This window comes from Phalacrocorax carbo, chromosome 3 (genome assembly GCF_963921805.1).
Source record: "Phalacrocorax carbo chromosome 3, bPhaCar2.1, whole genome shotgun sequence".
NCBI lineage: Eukaryota > Metazoa > Chordata > Aves > Suliformes > Phalacrocoracidae > Phalacrocorax > Phalacrocorax carbo.
In genome coordinates, this window is record NC_087515.1 from 63,825,191 (window position 1) to 63,841,243 (window position 16,053).

Consider the following 16,053-nt stretch of genomic DNA (forward strand, 5'->3'; position numbering starts at 1 on the left):
CAAGCAATTTACTAGAAAATAAACTAAAGTCAGCTTTTCTATGAATGCAGAAATTGTATTTTTGCCTGAGAAACTGGAATGGTAGGCTGAGTTTGAAAATCGTTTCTATGATATTGATTCAAGTGGGCAGTTAAGTCCATCAGAGCAAGACAGAAGAATGCTTTATGACCCTTTTCTTAACAGGAAGAAAAAGATAGCTGTAAATTTTCAAAATACTTCACCTGCCATCTCCTACATAGCCATTCTGGTACCCCCTTCAACAGCTGCCTTGTGCTAGGGATGCTGTCCTGGAAACAACAAGCTGTTCACAAGAGCCATCCTTTCCCATGAGAGCAAAAATATGGCTCCAGGAACAGGAGGTGGGCAGGAAGGACTGTGGCAGGGTCTGCAGCCTAAATTACATACTGCCAGCAGAGGTCCAGACTTTTCAGATGCAAGGGAAGAATTCTGACTTTTCATGCACAACAGGCTGTTTTCCTTTGAGATTCAGAATGAGTTAATGAGCAGGGCACTATATAAGAAAAGGATTGGTAATTTATTCCCCTAGAAGTCTGGTAATGCTGGCTAAACATACTCTCTTAACAAAGCCTGAGGAGCTGTGGGCAGCTATAGTGACCATGAACACTCTAAAATAAGATATGACCTTACCCTTCCCTACCGTCTGCCTGCACCGAGGACAGCTGTCACTCTCAGACCCGTCTGCTTCTGCATTTCTCTTGCAGCCTTTGACATTTTATTCGGACATTGAGATAAGGCTGTAACAGGAGAACAATGGAAGCAGAGGCACCACAGAGCAATTTTCCTCCCTCCACCTCCTTTCTCATCCTTCCCCAGCAGCACACAGAAAAATAACATGGCTGTAGCCTTTTAACAGCTTGGGATCAGGTTCACACTTTCATTCAGGACACTGCACTAGAATGACTTGTGTTTATCTGAGCCACTGAAGCAGTCAAATCCGAGACCAATGTTTTCTTGGTATAAAAGAAGTTAATTGGAGCATTTCAGGCTTTTTCTGGTTCTATCTTTAGACTGATCTTCCATAGGATGGAGTCCAGTGAAAAATATAAATGTTAAAATAAAACAAGCAAGACTTATGTCCATCCAATGCCACAAACCCTCCATTAGTGGTATTTAAGATCTAGCCAGCTTTAGAGTTCAGAAGGTGAAAACTTCCTCAGAAGGATCAAAGCTGCTATTTTCTGAGGGTAGAACAAAATTTTTAAATCACAGCGGAAAGATATGGAAAAGTAGAGGTATCTTTTTTTGTAAATTTACAATAATTCAGTGTTTACTAACAAGAGTAATTCTGAGTTTCTTCATTATTTGAAAATGGAGTATTTAATAATTTTCCTTAAAAAAAAAAAGATACCACCAAAATGCTAAACAAAAAAATAAGTTCAAATATTTTCAGACACCCTATCTTCCCTCTTTTACCTGTAACCCAGTTTCTTTTTATTTCAAGTGTCCAACAAATCATGAATGTAAACAACATTTTCATATTATTTTAAACATTAATTTTACTTTTTGGGGTTTGTTTTTTTTTTTTGTATTTTGGTTTCTGAGCCTTTGAGATATAATGAGTCACTTTTGTAGTTTCCTCTCCAGCCAAAAGGCTGAAAGCTTATGGTTTTAGGCTTTTTCAAGGTTCTGAGGCTGGGTGTCTGACATAATTTCTATACTGATAAATAAAATTCATAATGCAGTTGCAATATCTTCTCTCTTTCTTTAGTCTGAATGTAACAGCTGGTGAAAGAAAATCTAAACAACTGTAAACAAAACAAAATTTCACAGATGAATGATTCTGCTTTCATCAAAACCCATATGTTTCCAGACAAAGATTTTCTTTCGAAAATTTGTTTTTCGTTTCATCTGAAAACGCCAAGGAAACCTTTAATTGATGGGAAAGTTGAGAATTCTTCTGATATGTTTTCCTCCCACCGCTTAATCACCTTCTCCGTGTAAGGATGCTTACTTTATTTCTCATTTGCAATTGTCTGACTTCAGCTGCCAGCTATTATACTTTGTAATGCCTTTGTCTCCTAGATTAAAGAACACTTCAGTAGCCAGTGTTTTCTCCCTGTGAAGTTACTCGTATCTGTGCTATAATCAAGTCACCTCTCAATCTTCTTTCACTTTAAAGGAGTGTGAGGGATGAAAGACCTAACAGACTATGAACTCTGGAGGGGTACTTAGAATGGGAAACCCTGTGTTCATTATGGGACCTGTCGTTCACCCTCAGGCAAACCAGCTTATCTACCCCCATGTTTTCCTTCTTACAGATTTTTCTTGATTGTTTAAATTGCAAAGTCTTTGGGTGTGTCTGTAGTGCAACAGATTAGCAACCTTTTTCAGACCTTTATTAGTGCAATAAAAAGCCGCTAAACCATACCACAAAGGGGTTTGTCCATTGTAGTTCATTTACATTTATTTGGTTGGTAACTGATCTTATGCTGTTCTCTAAAGTTGTTCTTTGTTTGCTTGTTTGTTTTTTAGTTGAAACATTGATTGACTTAGAAGACATGAGGATCCCTCTTTAGATCACTGCTGACTTGATTTCAGAAAATTTAGGATCAGTTAATGTAAGGATATGAAGTTTTTCCAACCTACCAATTGCAAATCCCAAGAGAATATCAATGGAAATACAGTTTCAAATATATCTTTGTGGCAGTTTTTTGAGCAGAGAGATTCCTAATGCAGGAAGTTCTGTTCTTTTGGGACATTAGTTGCTCCATTTTAATTAATCATAGGCAAGAGCTCCCTACCCTACAAAAAAAAACATAATTAATAATATTAGCAAAAATGTGTACTTTATGCATTGCTCTTTTACATACTTCTGTGATAGTTAAAGGCCTTAAATGACTGAGGCAAAAGCTAAGAGCATCATTTAATGATACCTGAACTCCGCTCCATAATGCTTATTGGTTTTGGTGTAGGTTGAGTTAATTAAACTTGGAGTAAAAGTTAAAGAGTTAATCAAACCCACAGAAAAGTGAAAGATTTTTGAAGGTAAAGAGTGTCAAGAGGTACAACTGCAGTCAAGACAGAACAATTCTGAGAATACTTTAAAAAACCCAAAATACCATAGTAGGCTACAATAGGTAACTTGTGATAATTTGTGGCAGATAACTTCTCCCTCTGGACACACAATTCTGCCTGCATACTATGGACATCATCAATACCAACTAAACTATACACAGTGCTTTAGTAAAGAGACCAAATCAATGGAATAAGAACATAGTATATTACTTTCATCAAGGTATTTACTTCTTATTGGGTTCTGCTCACATGACTGAAAGGAATACTAAAAACATCCCTGCTTCTGCACACCAAAGGAAGATTGATGATGCATAATAAATCATTAATTCATTTTGTTGTTTTCTTGACTGACTTCACATTGAAAAGTTGGAGTAAAAGACCTGAGATTTTGAACATCAATTCAGAGACCTTTGGAACACCACAGATGTTCTTTATCTTCATGCTAGACCATGTCAGATATGACACCAATTAATATTACTACATGCTATAATGTTGCAATGTACCTTTTTAAAGCAGAGGGAATTTATGAAAATTGTGGAATCAGAATGAAATCAACACTTAAAGAGTTATATGAATGTACTAAGCTATACACTTTCATAAGCCTCAGTTAATTAATTTTCACCCATCCCAAGAAAAAATAGGACTAGAGGTTATTCTATGTCCCAGTCCACTCTGGGGTTCCTCTGAAATTAATGAAGCTTAACATTAAGCCTTACTCCAGGGAAAGAGCAAGCTAAAGTCCTGTAGAAGAGAGAAACAAACTGAAACATGAAGAAACATGAAGTTGTGAGGAAGTTTGCTTTCAGTAGCTGCATAAGTTGAGTTTACTTCATACCTTCGTATAGTAAATTCCATTCCAACCTATTAAATACAGAGAAAAACAAGGAAAAAAGATCTGAGATGGAGGTGGTGACATGTTCATTAAAGTGACACTCCATCTCACTTTAAAATAAGTGTTAGGGTCGTCATGGGTCACCTTAGTGCTAGCAACTTATTTACACTGTCTGTCTGACCCCTCTGGGCAGAAGCCTAAAAGTGAAGCAAGTGGACTGAGATTTCCTCACTAAACCCATCCCAAGGTTGAATTCTTGTAACTAAGCAAGACATGAACTGATTCCTTAATACAGATCAAAGGCTGCCAGGTCTTATGATAAAACTGAAAAGATAGCCCATGTTGGTACCTGCCCAAGTATATAGACCCACTTGCACCCCAGGGTAACTCCTGGTGGCATAAGCCCAACATTCCTGTTAGTCTCCGGGGCTAACATTAACTATCTGCCCTTATATGTTATGCTGGCTCTTTCCCATTCTAACATTTACCCTTTGGTTCTCAGGGCTTGAAGCTTAACTTTAGGGGTGGCCCAGATGTTAACCCTGAACACTCTCTGGCCTTCATTTCAACCTGGAGACCACTTCCATAGCCAGAGATCATAAAGTAGCCACAGGTTGTGCTGGCTGATTCTGCTCGTTGATCCTGTTCTAGCCCTAGTCCCAGTTTGGCCCAGCATCCTCTTGCACCATCTGTTGTGTATGTATATGTCATATAGACAGGTGTATAAGTAAGTATATAAATTCACACCCATATTACATACATCTGTATAGGTGTATACACATTGTATACATGTATACAAATACACACCAAATATATACATATATACATAGATAAATACATGTATGTTTAGCTAGGCCACTAATGAATACCACTGTGGAGCTAAGATCTATTAAAAAAACAGATGACATCTGCCTATGCCAATGCTAATTTATACTAATTATACTATATCCATGGCTCAAATACACAAACCCCTCCTAGCCCCACCACCCAAAATAGCCTCATTGTAGTCCTCCCTGGTACGGTAATCTGTGCAGGTTTCTCCTGCACGCTAGAATTCTGACAAGAGGAATAAAATCATACATGCAAGGTGCTCCTTGCAGGTTGGTTTGAGTTTTGTTTTTACAATCAGCAAATATGATGTGATTTTGAAAGTAACTAAAATGTTCATTATGTATCAAGGACATAGAAAGGCTCTTTAACTGGTGCCCTGAATGGCTTAAAATTGTACTGGCGCCTTCCTGCCTGCTTCTGTATCTTAAACTAAGCATGAATCACAAGTAAATTGCCAGTCTAATCAAATTCTACCTGAATATATGTTACATAGAGTTGCAGAAGATGTGCTATATCTTGAAAAATGGAAATATTTCAAGGTCTAATCAGATCACTTTAAGTGGAGAAGCAGTGATCACTAACGCCAAATGGAATTAGATTGTGGAAAGTACAGAATGTGTTATTAGATAAGGGCCGAGTGATCACTAGTATAAATTATTGATCACTACTTCCAAATTCCACTCTATGACTGACATCTCCTCCAGTGTTTCTAAGTACGGGTCAATTGTTATATGACTAACATCCCCTAACCTTATACTTTCAAAGTACATGCCAAGGTTTCTAAGAAAGAATCAGTGTGATAGATAAAGCCTGATTCATCACTCTTTATTTCCAGTCTTGGCAATGTATGGAATGTTATTGAGCTCAATGGCAAATAAGTAGGGTTTGTGCATAAAGCTATAATGATCATTAATATAAATGACAGATAACTATCTTAATTTCCAGTATGACTGTTCCAGAGCTGCAGGATCAAGCTGAGGGAGATGGCTGCAGAAGAAGCAGATAAAGAGTGATGTGATTTGAAAGAGCATCTGTAGTGAGGAACTAAATCTTCTTTCACTGTCATAGGTACCTGGAGAGCTAAAACAGGAGGGTGAAGGGTGTGCATGTATGTCTGTGTTGGTGTATAGGGAAGACAGGGATAAGAAACAAGGATATTAGCAACACTGGGCTGAGAAATCCCCTTGTTATGAAGGCTAACATCCTTCCTATTTCTTGGAAGGCTTTCAGAGACAACCAGGAAAGATACAGTTTACTCATACCAGAGAAAACTCAAAGCACCCAGTTCCCAGATATTTGGAAATACAGAATCCAAGCCCAGCAGCTGGTGGAGGTTTACCAGTACCACAGAAATAAGTACTGACAGCACTGAGCAGATACGTAAAAGGAAGAGAAAAACCACAGACAGGCTCACAAAATATGGATCACTGGACTGACTTGCCTTCAGAGAATCAGTGCAAATCTGTATCTTCCACTTACACTGCAATTTATACTTCACAGTGCTTATTCTTCTAAGCCAGGTGCACACACCAGGTTTTTGGCTCACTTAACACTTTACTTTCCTGTGATTTTGAAGACTCTCTTCCTGACTAATCTATCATTTTTCTGTAAAACATTTTAAAAAATAATCCAGAATTCTTATGCAGCAACTTTGGACTGTCTCTGGGATGTATGGGCTTGACTGTTTTTGTGTGGAAACAAGAAAGGAGTGGAAAGAAATATGGGTAAAAAGAGAGGAAAAGTCAGTTGCTCTGAACAGCTTAGCTGCAGTCAAAACTAAGAAGTTCAAGTACCGTAAACAGCACAAAGTATATCTTTTGGTTTTTATACAGAAGTGTACTCCTCAAAGATTTCCAGCTCAATTTTCAAATAAAAAAGCTTTCAACAGAACTGTAATATTTGCAGTGCATTTTCTGCTGAACATTATGGAGTGTATGTCACACATATTATTTAGGTCAAAAGTATAATATTCAATTGAGCCCTTAGTCTGAATGTTTATATCTGTTATATTTGATTTGGGTTTTTTGGAGTGAAACAAAAATTGACATCGAAACAGGAGCTATTGCACACTAGCAGCACACATTTTTCACAATATTTTTGCCAAACCGAGTTGCTGGATCTATTGAAACTGATAGCACTGGTCTGGGAACTTGCTATCAATTCAGATTTGATAGGAAGGAAATCAATAGAGCTGTTGAAATTAATAGTGCCATTCTAAAGAATATGACCTGTTAACTAACCAACATTTAAATAATCACTCCTGGGCTCAATATAAAATTTCCATGGCTTTAAACAGTAGTTTGAGCAAATCCTTATTCATTAGCAGGTCAGATTTGTTAGATATGGTTTATTGATTCACAAATCAATGAAAGATGGTTTTGGAAAGGCAGCAGGGACTATTTATTAAAAGCTTTAGTTTAAACTCACAGAAGAGCTAACCAAGATAGCTAAAGATAAAACCTCTAGCATATAAAACATTCAGATCTGTAGGGAAGAGCACCATTTTTGCAAGTACATTATGCTTCTCTGCACCCAGCTGAGCTTCCTACTACACAAGCAAGAGTCCTGCTATGTAGCAGAAGTCAGAAGGAACATATGAGAACTTATCTACAGATGCAAAGAAGAATGCTTTTAAAATTCTTTAAAATAAGAGTGAAGAATTAAACCTGCAGAAATCTAATTGATCCCATGAAAAGAATAAGGTCAAGAAAAATACACTGTAAGGCATATACTTCAGAACAGTTCATCACCACTAAAAGTAAACAGATTTATATCTCTTATTTTTCTCTTAAAATTCTTTTTGCAGTGTTGGTTCTAGATCAAGTCAAAGAGCTTCATTCCATTTTTAAATTAATTCCCATTGTGTTCACCTTCTCAGCAATCCAATTTTTCCAGCACAAATGTGGAAGTGAATTTCAAGTAAATATACACAGAAATGGGATTTTCAATTCACCCATGCAAATATTCACCCTGGCAGAGCATGCATGGTCATTCAATCCAGAAATAGAAATTCTATCATGTGAGTTTCTGACCACCTACAACTAAGCAACACAATATAAACTTTGGCTGTTTGCATATCAACTACTCACAGAAAATGGTTTATGATTAATGGCTTCAAGCAATAAATATTGAAAAATGGCAGACAGAGTCCACTCAAAGAAAAAAGGAATCCTGACCTGAGCACAGCTATTTCAGAGAACACACACACAAAAAAGGATGCAGTCATATAAATGATTGACTTCAAATTTTTTCTGTGAGGGAGACAATTTTTTTTCTATTTCAGATATGGTGATTCCAAGTGCAAAATTAATTCTTTCCGGTTATCCAAAAAAGAAAACCAAGTTTGCTTTGTCATTACTGACTGTTGCTTTACTTATTAAACTGTACACGGGAATGTTTTTCAGTACTTATCCACAGCATAATAAACTATAGAGAAGCTACGGAGCATGAATTTCTGGACATACATAAATTCGAAGTACTGTACTGTCTTTAACATATATTTCATCTGTTCTTTTGCATTTGATCTTCATTTCAAAATATTTTTTGCATGTATATATACTCTACTGTAACACAATAATGTTATGCAATTTTTTTCACATTTCTTTAATTTTTACAGTAAGAAGACAACTACAGTCCATATTGGCTTCAAGAGGACTGTGGCTGTATTGCCTTTCAGGAAGTCAGGCCATACAGACCTATTATCAGCAGGTTATTTTCTGCTGTTTGACTGTAGCAGCCACATTGTGGATCTTTTTTTTCTTTTTATTCAGACACTTGGAATTGTTTGTTTCTGTTGGTAATGAGTCAGTGTTCCTAACTCATAAGTGCTTCAAATTTTCTTATTTCAGAAAAATGACAGAATAACATGAAAGATGCTGTCACTTACTGTATTTTTCTGCAACCTCTGTGACATATCTCAAGTAAAGTAAAGAAACAGAACATTTATTTTTTCCCCCATCACTGAGAAGAAAAGACTGTGGTGGATTCAAACAGTTTTAACTCTTTAGTACCTAACAGCAGAAGTGAAGCAAACAGCTGAGTACTAAAAAAAGATTGGAAGGATGAGTCAGGCAGGCAGGAAGAAGAAATCAGAGATCCAGAACTGTTTCTACAACTAAAGGAGAGGGACTAACCGCCTCAGGGACTTCATAAAGTTGTCCAGAGTGCTTGGGAAGGAAGTGCTGCTGGACCCAGCCCAAATCATCATGCTCTGTATGAACACAGCAGGACAGCTCTCTAAACTGATTAAACTGGATTTTCTCTTTAACAAATAAACTGCAGGAAAAAAATGCCCCTCTCTCAGCACTAAGCTAAAGAGATGTGTTTTAGTTCTTCTACGAGCCTTAGCTACAGGATCACAGAGCTTCAGCTTAGTTCCTTATTACCACAAGCATTCCTTCAATGACTATAAAACCGGCTTAACAAGCTTCAAGTCAACAAAACTGGGACCAGAATGGCTAATACCTACTGTCTCCTCTCAGGAGTGAGTGACACAATAGTAGTGATCTTTTGTGACTGACTGAGCATGAATGTTATTTTCCCCAATGTGGCCTAATCTACCCTGTCAGATTTGCAGGGGGTAAACTAACATCAGTGGGAACCCTTCAGTTAATTCCCTGTGAACTATTCTTTAAATATCCCCCCACATGTCACCTTTTAGAAAGGCAATTTTGCTGCATAACAACACCCTCTGAAACTCTGGCATCTCAGTGCCAGATGAGGAACACCGTTTCAAGATATCAAGGCATGTAGGAGTAATGCAGCCCATCTCTGTTAAGGAAATCCCTTCTAAGTGGAATGAGGTGCAGACAGGAATTTCTAATGATAAATAGGACACGCTAATAGCAAGAGATCCTAGCTTGTCACTGGTATCTTAGCTGCTGCTGAAGCTGCTAATACTGACTTCTATACTCAGAAAAAGTTTCCAGAATCATCCACAGTGTCTAGATTTGGCCCACTGACTGAGGAAGAAAATATTTAAGGATTTCAGGACCAGGTCTATTCAATTGGACAGGCCCAGTGGACTTTCTGCTGCTCTAATTTCATTCTTAGGATTTCTATCAGGAAAGCAAAGGAAGCCTCAGCTGGCAAAAATTAAGATACATGTGGGCTGAGGTATGCTAAAACCTGATTTACCTTTCAATTTTTTAAAACTTTACCTTTGAATTTTTATGCCCTTTTTTCTTGCGACTCACTACATCATGCCTACTGCTCTAATTAGAGTTACAGCAATCATAACCACTCCTGGCTCTGATCCTTTCCTACAAATCACCTTGTAATATGAATTAATGAACTGAAGGGTTAAGAACTCTTAATCCAGATTTCATTTCTTTTCTTCGCCTATAGCTTATGTGGCCAGCTAGCTGCTTGCAGTGACATATTGCATTATTTTCTGTCCACTGTTGCATGCTCTGCCCTCCAAAGGGAGTCCAGGCACTGCAAACCCAGGCGTAGATCTCTTCAGCTTTCTATGTTTGTCACATCTTGGATGATTTTTGCTAACCAGCATTATTCTCTTACCCCTCTTTTGCCATTAAGAAAAATTTAAGGTCAAGAAGCTGGTAAGTAATTCTTTCTTTTTTCCAAAGCCTGATTATTCCCAAAACAATTCATTGCTATTTTCGTGTAAGTAGATTTGTATTTAAGGGTACTTAATACCTCATTTTAAAAGGGACACATAAAAATAAATATTTCTTTCCCCATTACAACTGTTCTTTCCACACTCTATTTTTCCCTCTTTCTATAAAGTAAGAAAAATAACATGTTTGTTTTAAATCTGATTTTTCAAGAAGGATTAAGAATATATGAAGTAAATAAAGATTAGACAACTTTGTCTTTTTTCTTTACTTATTTGTGGCATTTTTTTCATCAGCTTTTCCTGAAATTCCCATCAGCTTCTCCCATTCCAAGATCTACACACCCTTTTTTCTTTGGAAACTTCCTGTGAATACAGACTTTAATTAGTAGACAGTATTCCCTAAGGGTGGATTTTATCAAGGGCCTTCCCAGGCCCTCTGGAGCTCTTCAGCCTTGAGTGAAGCTGAGCAATACTGGTGGAATGAAAACTGGGAGAACAAATTTCTTGAAGTGTCTCTAATCCCATTATATACTGCAGAGTATAGTCAGGTTAGTATCAAGAAGAGTGGCATGGAGATTTTCTCCCCTCTTTTATGGGACTGACTCACCAGTACAGAGTTCACCAAGTTCAGCCTCTCTGGGCAGCTTCGATGTGGAAGGGATAAAAATATTTTCACTCAAAAATGTGAAGCACAATATGTTGAAATTTGGATACATGCATACCCACTGTCATAAATAGAAAACATGCAAAAAGGAAAAGAACTAAGAGTCCTGTGGGGGACCATTCACTGGCCTGAAAATTTAGCTCACCATGCAATGTTTACTCATGTTATAAACAACTATTCCCTAATAAGCACTCTGGAGTTTCACTTCATTAGCTTTAGTGTTCAGTACTGTTTTGTACTTTGTGTTTCACATATTATCTTTGCACAATATAGAGCCAATACAATCCTCTTCAGACTGAAAGAGAAAACATGATACCTGTTAGTCAGGGGCTGAGAAGCTTCTCCATGAAAAACAGCTTTTGTGGTGCTCTGGTCTGAGTGCAACAGAGCCTGGAAGGGCAGTGTGTTGAAATACTGCCTCTGTTTCCCTCCCTCAACTGAGAAGCCCATGTCTGAAGACTGACAACTGTGCAACCTTTTTCTGCACGGCCTTGCAATGTTTATTGCTGGGATCCCATCTGAAGAGCAGGGTGAACAGCAGCTAAGTAATGAGGCAAAGTGCTCTCCAGAAATAACACGGGTAGTCAAACTGTTGTACTTTCCATTCACCAACACTGCAAACATTTATACTTTTTAAATCTGCTCCTGTAGCACTGCAGCTTTTCAGAGTGGAAGCATTGCTTTTAGGTGGGGATAGCCCACCTTCTTTGAAGGAAATGTAATTATTTCATTCATCTTCCAGGTTGAGAGTCACTGTTTCTTTTATTACCCCCAACACTTCCTGAGATCCCAAATAAGATATTTCTTCAGTGCAAACCACCTCTGCCCTCCAGGCCAGCACGGGATTTCTTAGACAAACAGCTCCATATATGCTAATGAAGATTCCTGCCTGGAAGTAGGGTTATAAAACTCAGTACCTCCCCTAGCTGCTTTCTTCCACCATTAAAAAAAAAAAAAAAAAAAAGGAAGGCAAAACATGCCCTTGGGGCTTCAAGAACAGCTTATATTTATATTACCAAAGAAAAACCCCATGACAGGATAAAAGCCCTGCATGTTATTGCACAGGGAAAGTTAAATTGTGTTAAAAGTGATGGATGCAAAGTAAAGCCTAAAAAAGTGCACAATCCATTCTGGCATTTGGATATGCAGGTAGTTCTCAGGTGCAGCATAATGTGATTCCCCTTATTAATTGACTAATTTATGCATGACAGAAAACATTCAATTATGCCTACAGGAACTTTTGCTAAGCCCTGCTCCTGCCTTTCTTTCTCACACTATCAGGTGAGACCTTTCAGTGTGGCTGGACCCTTGTCAAAAAAGGAGAAAGGATGGCACAGTGATTGCTCGGACTAACAGAGGGTCAGTTTCATGCTGAGAATACTTCTAGGACTCTGGAGCATCTAAGTTACACTTGTGCATTTTGGGGTCCTACCTCAATGTTCTTCTCACATGTGTTCATCTTAATTGTCACCACCAGGAAGGCAAGACACAACAGTAACACCAAAGATTTTCCCCTTATCTGAGGTAACCATCTCTCTTTGTAACCCCCTTTTTTTCTCCTGAAGCAGCACAAGACGGTAGCTGGGTGGAGGGATGCAAGGATCTAAGCCTCATCCTTTCTTAGGGATGCTCTGCTGAAGTTTGAATTGGAAGCCTATTTATAAGAGCCTATACGTTAAGGTTGTTAATACCCTGTACAGTGTTTCTTTAAAACAAACAAGAGCATCTTTTCCCTACTACTACTCATGACTGAATAGTGTGAAAAACTAAATAACAGATCTTCCAATACTATACTCTTAGCTATGCTGATTCTCAGCTGAAAAGTCAACCATCAGTTGAAAGAGCAGACACTCCCACTAAAAAGATGCAACAGCGAAGTATGTCAGGAAACAGGGAGGAAGGTGGGGGTGGGACTGTTTATGAGACATATGTGAACCAAATGCCCAGACAAGCCTAGCCCACACAAAAAAAAACCCTAGGTCTTCAGGTTTTCTCCTAGAGACTAAGACATGAAGCTAATCAGGAAAAATTCTCATCAGATTTTTCTCAGGACAGATGGATATAACACTATTAAAAATAAAAGAAAAAAAAATAATAATTAGGAATAGCTGGCTCATTATATGCCTGTTGGGATGTCTGGTTATAATACCCCACACTTAGCCTGTTATATACTTTTACAGTTCTTACGATGAAAATGAAACCACTGGGTTTGGTGGTTTTTTCCTTTTCAGTGTTTAAGAATGACATTGCAAAGGCATGAAAGAAATCTCATTCCAAATACAAACCCTCTGCAAATTCACTGGTTTGATGGTTGTTTGCAAACTTCCCCTTGAGAGGAATAAATCCTTGGTAACCAGATCACAAACCCTCCCACCCGGTCAGCTTAGCATTTGTTCCTGTTTAGGAGTGCAAGGGGAGCACCCAAGGAGTCTGGCTGGCAGGATGCCCTGGAGAGATAGTACTGCTTAGCACCAAGGTTTTAAAAGTAGCTTTGCAGACAGAAGATGAATCAGATAGAAACACTGTCACATAACAGCAGGAGAGTAACGTAAGGACAGTCCTTGCATTGCATGCATTTATCCCTCAAAGGACAGCTAAGTGAAGTACAAAAGAGCTTATGTGCTCAAACATTTCTGCTTTTTCAACAGTATGAGTGGTTCTCACAGAAAATAGTGCCTCTTTCCACAAACCTGGCTGATGAACAAGAGAAGTCTGCTTCAACTGAATCAGCAAAAAGGAAGAAGGCAAAAGGAAGGAAAAACAAAACCAAACCAAACCTCAGTAACCATACTGCAAAGGCTTTTGTTAGTTTAGTAGATTGCCTATTTTAGATTTGGTTTTAATGTGCACAGATAATTTTCTGGTTCATATTAAGAAGTAGGAAACAAGTTTCATTGTCAACAAACAGCCACCTTCCAACCAGGATGTGACAGCATCTTGAAATTAGACTCACTCTTGGTCCAAAATAAGTTTAGCAGAAGGAAGCAATTTTCTTGCATTTTTATCATTATGGAGGGTTTTTTGCAGTATATTGACAACAAAGTGACCATTTAGACTTATTCTACTGGTCTGGAATTTAGATGATGCTTCAATGGTTATTTTTGCTTACACAAGCTCTTGAAACATTGTCTTTGGTGTTTATGGGCCTGATTATCAAAAGAGCTGAGCAGATTTTGAAAATCTGGTCACCACATTTTACTTGGAGGCAGAAAGAGATTGACTGTGTGACTGAAAACATTTGCTTTTTTTGTTTTTTAATTGATACCAAACATTCATCATCACTAGGCACTGTACCCCAGACCTTTGGCATCAAACCACTGACCCCTCTATCTTTTGAAATAAGGAACCAATCTGTTGGCTTTATGTTAACAGTCTTTAGAAGGGGAACACTTTGTATGTATTGCTCACCTATATGGCATTTATGTCAACTGAAACTCCTAAAATTCTAACACATAACCTTTGGATGATCAAAATTGAGAACTTTGTGCACAGACGAGTGGGTCACAGCCAAGCTCCATCTCTGAAAATACCCCTGGCTACCAAAATCCTGTTTACGCCTCAGGTAGAACTGCCTATGTCTGCCCATGTAGCTGCACATGCTTTAGAAAATACTGGCCTCAGAGAATACGGAGTGCTCCTTAGCCACTTCACTACTTCAGCTTTCATGCATGCATATGAAAGTATGAGCCTCACTAGAGCTCTACATGTTTTCATTTGCAACACAACATACTCTCTCTACACTTCACCAGAACAGTTATTTCTCGTCGCAGCTTTGCTCCCCAGTACAGGATAGAAGGAATCTGTTTTAACATCAGCAACAAACTGCCCCACCCATGGAGTGAGGTGCTCTCAGGTACTGGTGAGGGCTGCAACATCAGAAAATAGCTGTCTCATGAGAGGACTGCTGAACTGTCTGGATCGACCCTGGAGTGGACCTAGAGGTAGGGCTAATACTAAGAAACAGAAAGGACAACAATGCTTGGAGACTATAGCATCATGTTGCAGTAACAAACTGTTCTTGCAAGCAATCAACTTCCAACAGAGACAAAAGCTAGGGCTGTGAGACAATAACCGAAATAGAGAATAAATATACTTTACTTACATGTTTCCACGTGGTGAGAAGAAAACAATTTTCCCAAGAGCACAGAATATCATTCAGCTCCATCCTCCAAAGACTTCTGAGAGTTCAAGGTTCATCTGATATGAAACATTTGTGATTAAAAGCAGGACAAACTGAGCTCATCTTCAGGTACAAAGACTGATAAGCCAGGAAACTTGGTTATACAGGGAAGCTATCCTTCACTGACTATACAAGGAAGCCAAGGGGATGATTTCTGGGTAAAATAAAATGAGATTAGACCTCACAAACATTGCCCAAATAGCAAAAAAAAAAAAAAATGCTGTTCAATGGGTAAGTAAAGAGAGCTTTTACAGTGGAACTCTTTATTACAATAGGTATATTAGAGTGGACTGGTGCTGAGAGGCCTGTTGGACATTATAGAATTGAGCAGGTAAGAGCAGTATTGATTACAGAACAAGTGAGTCTGCTCATAGCATAGATCCTTATGTCTTAAAACTAAAGAAGTAGATTAACAGTAGACCATGTCTTCTATATCATAGCCTTCACTATGATTGCAGCAGGAGAGAGACACAGGTTGGCCCACCAGAGCACTAAAATTTGCCCTTGTTTTGCAAGAAAATATGCCGCCACCCAGCTTCACAAAAATGAATCTTAGAATCGTAGAATGGTTTGGGTTGGAAAGGACCTTAAAGATCACCTAGCTCCAAGCCCCCTGCCATGGTTAGGGACACCTTCCACTAGACCACGTTGCTCAAAGCCCCACCCAACCTGGCCTTGAACAGTTCTAGGGATGGGGCATCCACAGCTTCTCTGGGCAACCTGTTCCAGTGCCTCATCACCCTCATAGTGAACTTCATTTACTGCACCTTTGTACAGGACAGGGTCAGCAGGGTTTACCAGTCACAGAGAAATGGTTGGATAATGAAGAACTGTCATCATACTGATGTACCACTTGTTTGCCCCTGCAATAGCAATCATAAAGGGTGCTAGCTTTCCTTTGTGTCAACTGCTGGGATCCTTGGGATTCTCAT

At 38.5% G+C, this 16,053-nt stretch overlaps 1 long non-coding RNA gene across 1 annotated transcript in view; it reads right to left on the reverse strand.

Moving 5' to 3' along the window:
- LOC135312861 (uncharacterized) overlaps nt 1-16,053 on the reverse strand; it is a 53,786-nt gene that overhangs the window by 14,981 nt on the left and 22,752 nt on the right. The window contains exon 3 of the long non-coding RNA XR_010372480.1: nt 15,044-15,138. This is a non-coding gene — a long non-coding RNA (uncharacterized LOC135312861). The remainder of the gene's footprint in view (nt 1-15,043; nt 15,139-16,053) is intronic.